We start from the raw sequence: 6,486 nt of genomic DNA, 5'->3' as shown, positions 1-6,486 counted from the left end.
CCGTGAATGTTAACTATTGAGATACCAGTTCTGCATAAATTGATACGCCGCGCCTTCTCACTGTATACGAATGTCGTAAGAATTCGTTCTCATTTTTTTAAACACTGCCTGTCTCGAGACAACTCGGCCAGCATGCGATAAGCGAAAAAGAAGCAGCACACGCGCCGGGTTTATCCAGAATTCAACCTGAGGACATCAACATCATCGTCATTATCATCGTCCAGCCTTCTCGTGCATCGGAGACACAGCTAGGCCTCGCACTTCCGTTGCTCGCCGGCCAGACTAGAAGAGAAAGCCTCTACCGCCCGTACTTCAGGTGTTAGTCCCTTCGAGGTCGTTCCTTCCACGCAGCCTCTTCGTCTCGTCTCCTGTCCAAGTGAGCCCAACGTCTGAATGTGTCTTACCTCCTTTTGAAATCCCCAGTTCGTTCGCGTTAAGATAGCAAGGCTGCTTCTGTGTTAGGCACCGCTCCTGCCATCCGTTGGCATCTCAAAATTGCATGTGCGATATTTCTGCATGTTTTACCTGTATGTAAGGTAGCGTGAGATTTTTTTTATATATTCCTAATTTTTTGGTCGCCGCCGTGGTGACTCAGTGGCTATGGCGTTCGGCTGCTCAGCTTAAAGACATGGGTTCGATCCTGGCCACGGAAGGTCGCATTTTGATGGAGGCGAAATTGTAGAGGCTCGTGTGCTGTGCGATGTCAGTGCACGGGGTACGCGTTTGATACTACGATACTTTTATTACTGACCCATGAAATACCTGGAGGAAATCCACCATGACCGATTATAGTATCGCCGGTCAAGGGCTGACGATCCCGGGTACCGTACGCCCCACTACTGACACCAAGTGGTCGAAATTTCTGGAGGCCCTCACTATACGAAGTAACTCATAGCTAGCTGAGTCGCTTTGGGGCGTTAAACCCCTATGAACTTAAACATAATTTTTGGTTATGCTCGTTTCGTCCCACAGCAGCTCGGAGGTATCACACAGCTGCTGTGGTATAAGGGATATGAGAGCTGGAGTTAGATATAACGAGATAATTCTCTTGACATTGCACAGTTCTTACGCCCCAGTGGTGAGTTCCCGAAGCGCATTGTGAGACTCAGGACGTATTGCCAGCTAGCCAGCGGGCTCAAAGCATTGAGCTTGTATTAGCTCTAATCAATGCCCACTGGCAACATCACCTCTAGAATGTTTAACGTGCTCGAGTACAACGTGCATCTTATATGCAGTGCGTGGACAGGTGTCAGCTGAAAATGATTTTTAGGAGTTTTATTTTTATTTTTAGGGCCGTTGCTGAGGATCTCCCTGCCTGGATCTCTTCAGCTCCGATAGGTGCAACGGCGCAGTTCCCTACGTTTGATACTGATTCGTGAAATAACTGGAGGAAATCCACCATGGCCGACTATAGTATCGCCGATCAAGGGCTGGCGATCCCTGGTACCGTATACCACAGTATTCTTCGTAATGCATTCAATATCATCTCACTGGCTGTAACCTAACTGCAGAGCCGGAAGAAACCAATCCTTAATATCTGTTTTCTGTTCGCCTTCTACCTCAGAAAGCCAGTTCCTCTCCGGGACCAGCCTCGTCTCAACAAAGAGCAGTAATGTGACGATTGGACAGAGTGGGGTAAGCATAGCAGAACCCTTGATCCGGCGAGCACAACCGTACTTTAAAATATGCAGATGCATCCTTGTATCATCGCCAGCAGTCCACATGGTCATAATCAAAATCGTCCTTAGCCTGGCTACACCCACTGCAAGGGAAAGGCCTCTCCCATGTCTCTCCAATTAACCCGGTCCTTTGCCAGCTGCGCCCACCCTATGCCTGCGAACTTCTTAATCTCATCCAAACCTTGTGCCGCCACCTGCTACGCTTGCCTTCTCTTGGAATCCACTCCGTTACCCTTAAGGACCGGCAGTTGTCTTGCCTTCGCATTACACGCCCTGCCCAAGCCCATTTCATCCTCTTGATTTCGACTAGGATGTCATTGACCCGCATTTGTTCCCTCGCCCACTTTGCCGCTTCCGGTCTCTTAACGTTACACCTATCATTTTTCTTTCCATATACCTCGCTGTGTAGTCCTTAACTTAAGCTGAACCCTTTTCGTTAGCCTCCACGTTTCCGCCCCGTAGATGAGCACTGGTAAGATACAGATGTATACTTTTCTCTTGAGGGATACCACGTGGTCAAGCCAAATACAAATGTATTTTCCATTTGATTCCACTGAATTATGCCTGGCGCCAATCGCGAACCATCTTACCCCCGATAATTTTCTAGGCTCTCCATAGTGCACTCTCCCGTTGGCTTGGAGAATTTGATTTTTTTTTCTATCTTCTTCGCTACCCTATCGGAGCACAACTGTCGATCCTACTCCTTTGTTATGTCTAAGCCTACGTGCTGTTCTTGATTTTAGCCAGGGTGTCATTATTTCGTGTTCGTTTCATAAGTCATGCTGCTTGTTTTGCCTGTTGTAATAATTCTAAGGATTTTCTTTCATGCCAATGACTTTAAAGCGATGTGCTTACATATTCGAACCATCAGCTTCTCATCATTGCTGATGAAGAACAGCACAGCTTTTACGTGCAGATACCATCCACGAATTGACTGTTTTTCTTGATTTCCGCAGTTGGAGGCACCCGGCGAGAGTGAATCTCATGTAAGCATGCCATTATTGCACTTGCAGATTTGGAGAGTACATAGCTCTTGTTTTACGGGTTTTAATGCGGTAAGGTGTGTGGGGTTGAATCCTCCCTCTGAAGGCTGCACATGGTCCATGAGTGGCGCTGTAGTTCAGGGCTACGTATTAATTTCTACCACGTGATGTTCGTTAAGGTGTACTTACATTATACGGAACAGGAGTGTCTAAGCATTTCGCCTCCGTAAAGATAAGGTGGCCGCGGCCGAGATTCGATTGCCCTCCCCAGGACTAAGCGGCCGAACGCCATAGGCACCACGCTAACACGGCAGGTTGTACTACTCTCGTGCGAGCAGAGCAGCATGCGTATCAAAGTTGACTACTATCCGCTACATTCGGTCCCTAGAACGCTACTAAAAGCGTGCAATTGAAAGAAAGATTGTATTTTTGCTTCTCGGAGAAGAGAGAATCTTCTACTACAGACATACGTGACCCTTTGCAAGACCGTTGTTTTTTTGGATGGATGATGCCTTAAGCCTGGTTTTAGCAGCTAGTCGGGAAAGCAGCGCTACTGATTATGCCTTTTTTTCGCGAGTGCAGCGCTGGCTTGTCGCGTATTTTTCAGGAGAGTTTCGAAACGCACTGATAAACTTTCGTAAATTTCCGAAATCGCACTTTTTTTCCATAACGCGGGCCTCATTTCTATTCTTCCTCGCATTTCAGGCACTAATGTGGAGTAAGTATCGTGATACTTCGAATAATCTCGTCAAGAGCAGAACATGTAACCCCTCACGTAATGTACCCCTCATGTAATGTCCCGCCAGGGGCCCTTGCGGTTCAAATAAACAAATAAATAAATAAATAAATAAATAAATAAATAAATAAATAAATAAATAAATAAATAAATAAATAAATAAATAAATGCGTTACAGTGGGACGGGCTACTCTATGAAAACTAACAATATGCAAGGAACGTACAGAGCCAGATGTCACCGAAAAGTGTCACTGGCACGTAGAGAGCACGCTTACGAGCTGTCTAGATTAATGTGTGCTTGCGTGTACATTGCCACGCCTCAATTACGCCATCGATGAAAAAGTTGGCCGTATGTCAGTGTAATATACACGTTGCAGATTCCGGCGTTGGTGTTTGGTGTGTAACAGGAGATCCTGCGTTGGAGAGTGCACATGCTAAAGAAAGCACCAGAGAATGCTATTCGCTCGTCTAATTATTTTTTTTCGTGCTTCTTTCGTCGTTTTGTTGCCTGTTTTGAGATGTAAGATGCTCTAGCTAAGCAAACAAGGCACTCTAGCGTTGTTTTGTTTGGATGGATTATGCATTAAGCCTGTATAACGCTGAGACATTTTTCGCAGTCATCCTCTGCTCCTTCACCTTTGTGGCGATTGTCGGGGCGGCTGCTTTCTTCGCTGTTGCATCGATGGACAAAGGTAAGATTCGAATTACTGTCGCTAAGGGAAAACTACGGAGAATGTGTACAACGTTGGAATCAATGCGAAAGAACGGATTTGTGCCACGTGGAGACGACGATGAGCGAGCAGTGCACCACGAAACAACAACAACAACAACAACAACAACAACAACAACAACAACAACAACAACAACAACAACAACAACAACAACAACAACAACAACAACAACAACAACAACAACAACAACAACAACGGCAAAACAAAAACAACGACAAAACAAAAACAACAACTACAACAACAAAACAAAAAACAACAACAACACCAATAAGAACGACGACGACGACGACAACAACAACAACAAAAACAACAACAACAACAAAACAAAAAACAACTACAACAAAACAAAAAACAACTACAACAAAACAAAAAAACAACACCAATAAGAACGACGACGACGACGACGACGACAACAACAACAACAACAACAACAACGTCAAAACAAAAAACAACTACAACAAAACAAAAAACAACTACAACAAAACAAAAAAACAACACCAATAAGAACGACGACGACGACGACGACGACAACAACAACAACAACAACAACAACGTCAAAACAAAAAACAACAACGACAAAACAAAAACAACAACAAAACAAAAAACAACTACAACAAAACAAAAAACAACAACAACACCAATAAGAACGACGACGACGACGACGACGACGACGACGACAACGACAACAACAACAACAACAACAACAACAACAACAACAACAACAACAACAACAACAACAACAACAACAACAACAACAACAACAACAACAACAACAACAACAACAACAACAACAACTACAACAACAACAACTACAACAAAACAAAAACAACTACAACAACAAAACAAAAAACAACAACAACACCAATAAGAACGACGACGACGACAACGACAAAAACAAAAACAACAACAACAACAACAACAACAACAACAACGGAGCACTCGCGCTAAGCCAGCCTATAGTGCGCAGACATAGAATAGGCGGTTTTGCTAGTCCTCTCTGAACCTCCGGCTTAGTGCCTTCGCAGTAAGTGTAGAAAAACCGAAGGAACAAGAACTGCTCTAAGCGAAGTGCTGTGGGGGCCGTATTCAACGACAGTAAACAAAGTCTGTGCTGCGAATGTTTCAAAACAAAAGAAAAAAAGAGTGGCTCCAATCCACGCTGTGAATGTGGTTGGACAGCGAAGCTGTAAAACGACATCCCATTACCCATTGCGAAAACGCATGGAAAATTCACACACGTGGCTGTAGAAAGAGTGGAACCAGAGACAAGTGAAATGTACTTGAGCTGTGTGCTGTATGCCTGATTGCAAAGGTGATATGCTCTTTGCATTCAATTTTTATCCTGGCGTTTTTTTCTTACGGCGACGACACGAAAACGCAACCGTAATCTTTACCGGGAAACACCGGCAAGGAGAAGGAACGTGCTTCGCATTGTTTGCAGGAGCCGTTATCATACATTATGCTGCTTGCTCTTCACACGAGGGCTTCGAATGACGTCAGCACCTTTCGAAGTAGCTCTGCAGACCTAATGTTTACCGGAACGCGTCGGACGGTGTTCCCATCGTTGACACGCGCCTTATCATCCATACTGTGGTTTTGATGCTTGTTTTGCGGTTTTTCTTTAGCCTGGCGTTTTTTGCTGACGACGACGATGACACGAAAAATTCCTTGGACGGTAGAAGTATACAGCTCCGCTATAAAAAAGGAAGCAAATAACAAGCGATCTAAAAGCAATGTAAAGAAAGGTAAACCGGCGCAAAACACAGGACGAAGGAAAAAAGCAACACACAACGCGCTGTGTGTCGTTTTCTTCATCCGTGTTTTGCACTTGTTTTGCCTTTCTTTATAATGTTGCACCAACTCGTCCGAGCTTCTGCCTTCACACAGATAAAAGCAATGATAAAAATAGTCAAGTTAGCACATTTACGGCGACTGCAATTGATGTATCTTTGCTGCCCGATGTGCTGCAGATGAAGCCAGTGAGTCGGAAACCGATTTACAAGGGAGCAGCAGCGGAGATGTCTTACTACCTCCCCCAGTGCGTCCGCCAACCCCACGGCGGGTCACTTTCAAGCCCACCGTCGTGCCTACATCTACCAGTCAAGAAACTGTGTCGGTCGACTCCACAACAGCAGGTACCTGCTTTTCGGAGCCATGGGCTCTTGGGTTTTGGGAGTGAATGTAGTTCTCCTTATACAGCGATAGGTACGAAATGGTGACAGTTAGAGACAGCTTCGTAGAATACGGTCGCATTCTACGCATTCTACGACATTTCCTGGCGTTGATCATGTGGCTGCTGAGAATGGTATCTATGTGGACCGAGGAGTGAATGCTCTAATGAACTTGTGGTCAAGCGA

The 6,486-nt window shown here is 45.0% G+C and overlaps 1 long non-coding RNA gene across 1 annotated transcript; it reads left to right on the top strand.

Annotated features, from left to right (window-relative positions):
* The first annotated feature begins 244 nt into the window (after positions 1 to 244).
* LOC144135483 (uncharacterized) lies at positions 245 to 1,634 on the top strand. Its single transcript, XR_013315513.1, has 3 exons — positions 245 to 376; positions 1,292 to 1,443; positions 1,565 to 1,634. It is a non-coding gene; the product is annotated as an uncharacterized LOC144135483 (long non-coding RNA).
* The last annotated feature ends 4,852 nt before the right edge of the window (positions 1,635 to 6,486 follow it).

This window comes from Amblyomma americanum, chromosome 5 (assembly GCF_052857255.1).
Source record: "Amblyomma americanum isolate KBUSLIRL-KWMA chromosome 5, ASM5285725v1, whole genome shotgun sequence".
Lineage (NCBI taxonomy): Eukaryota > Metazoa > Arthropoda > Arachnida > Ixodida > Ixodidae > Amblyomma > Amblyomma americanum.
This window is presented reverse-complemented; position numbering and strand designations above follow the sequence as displayed.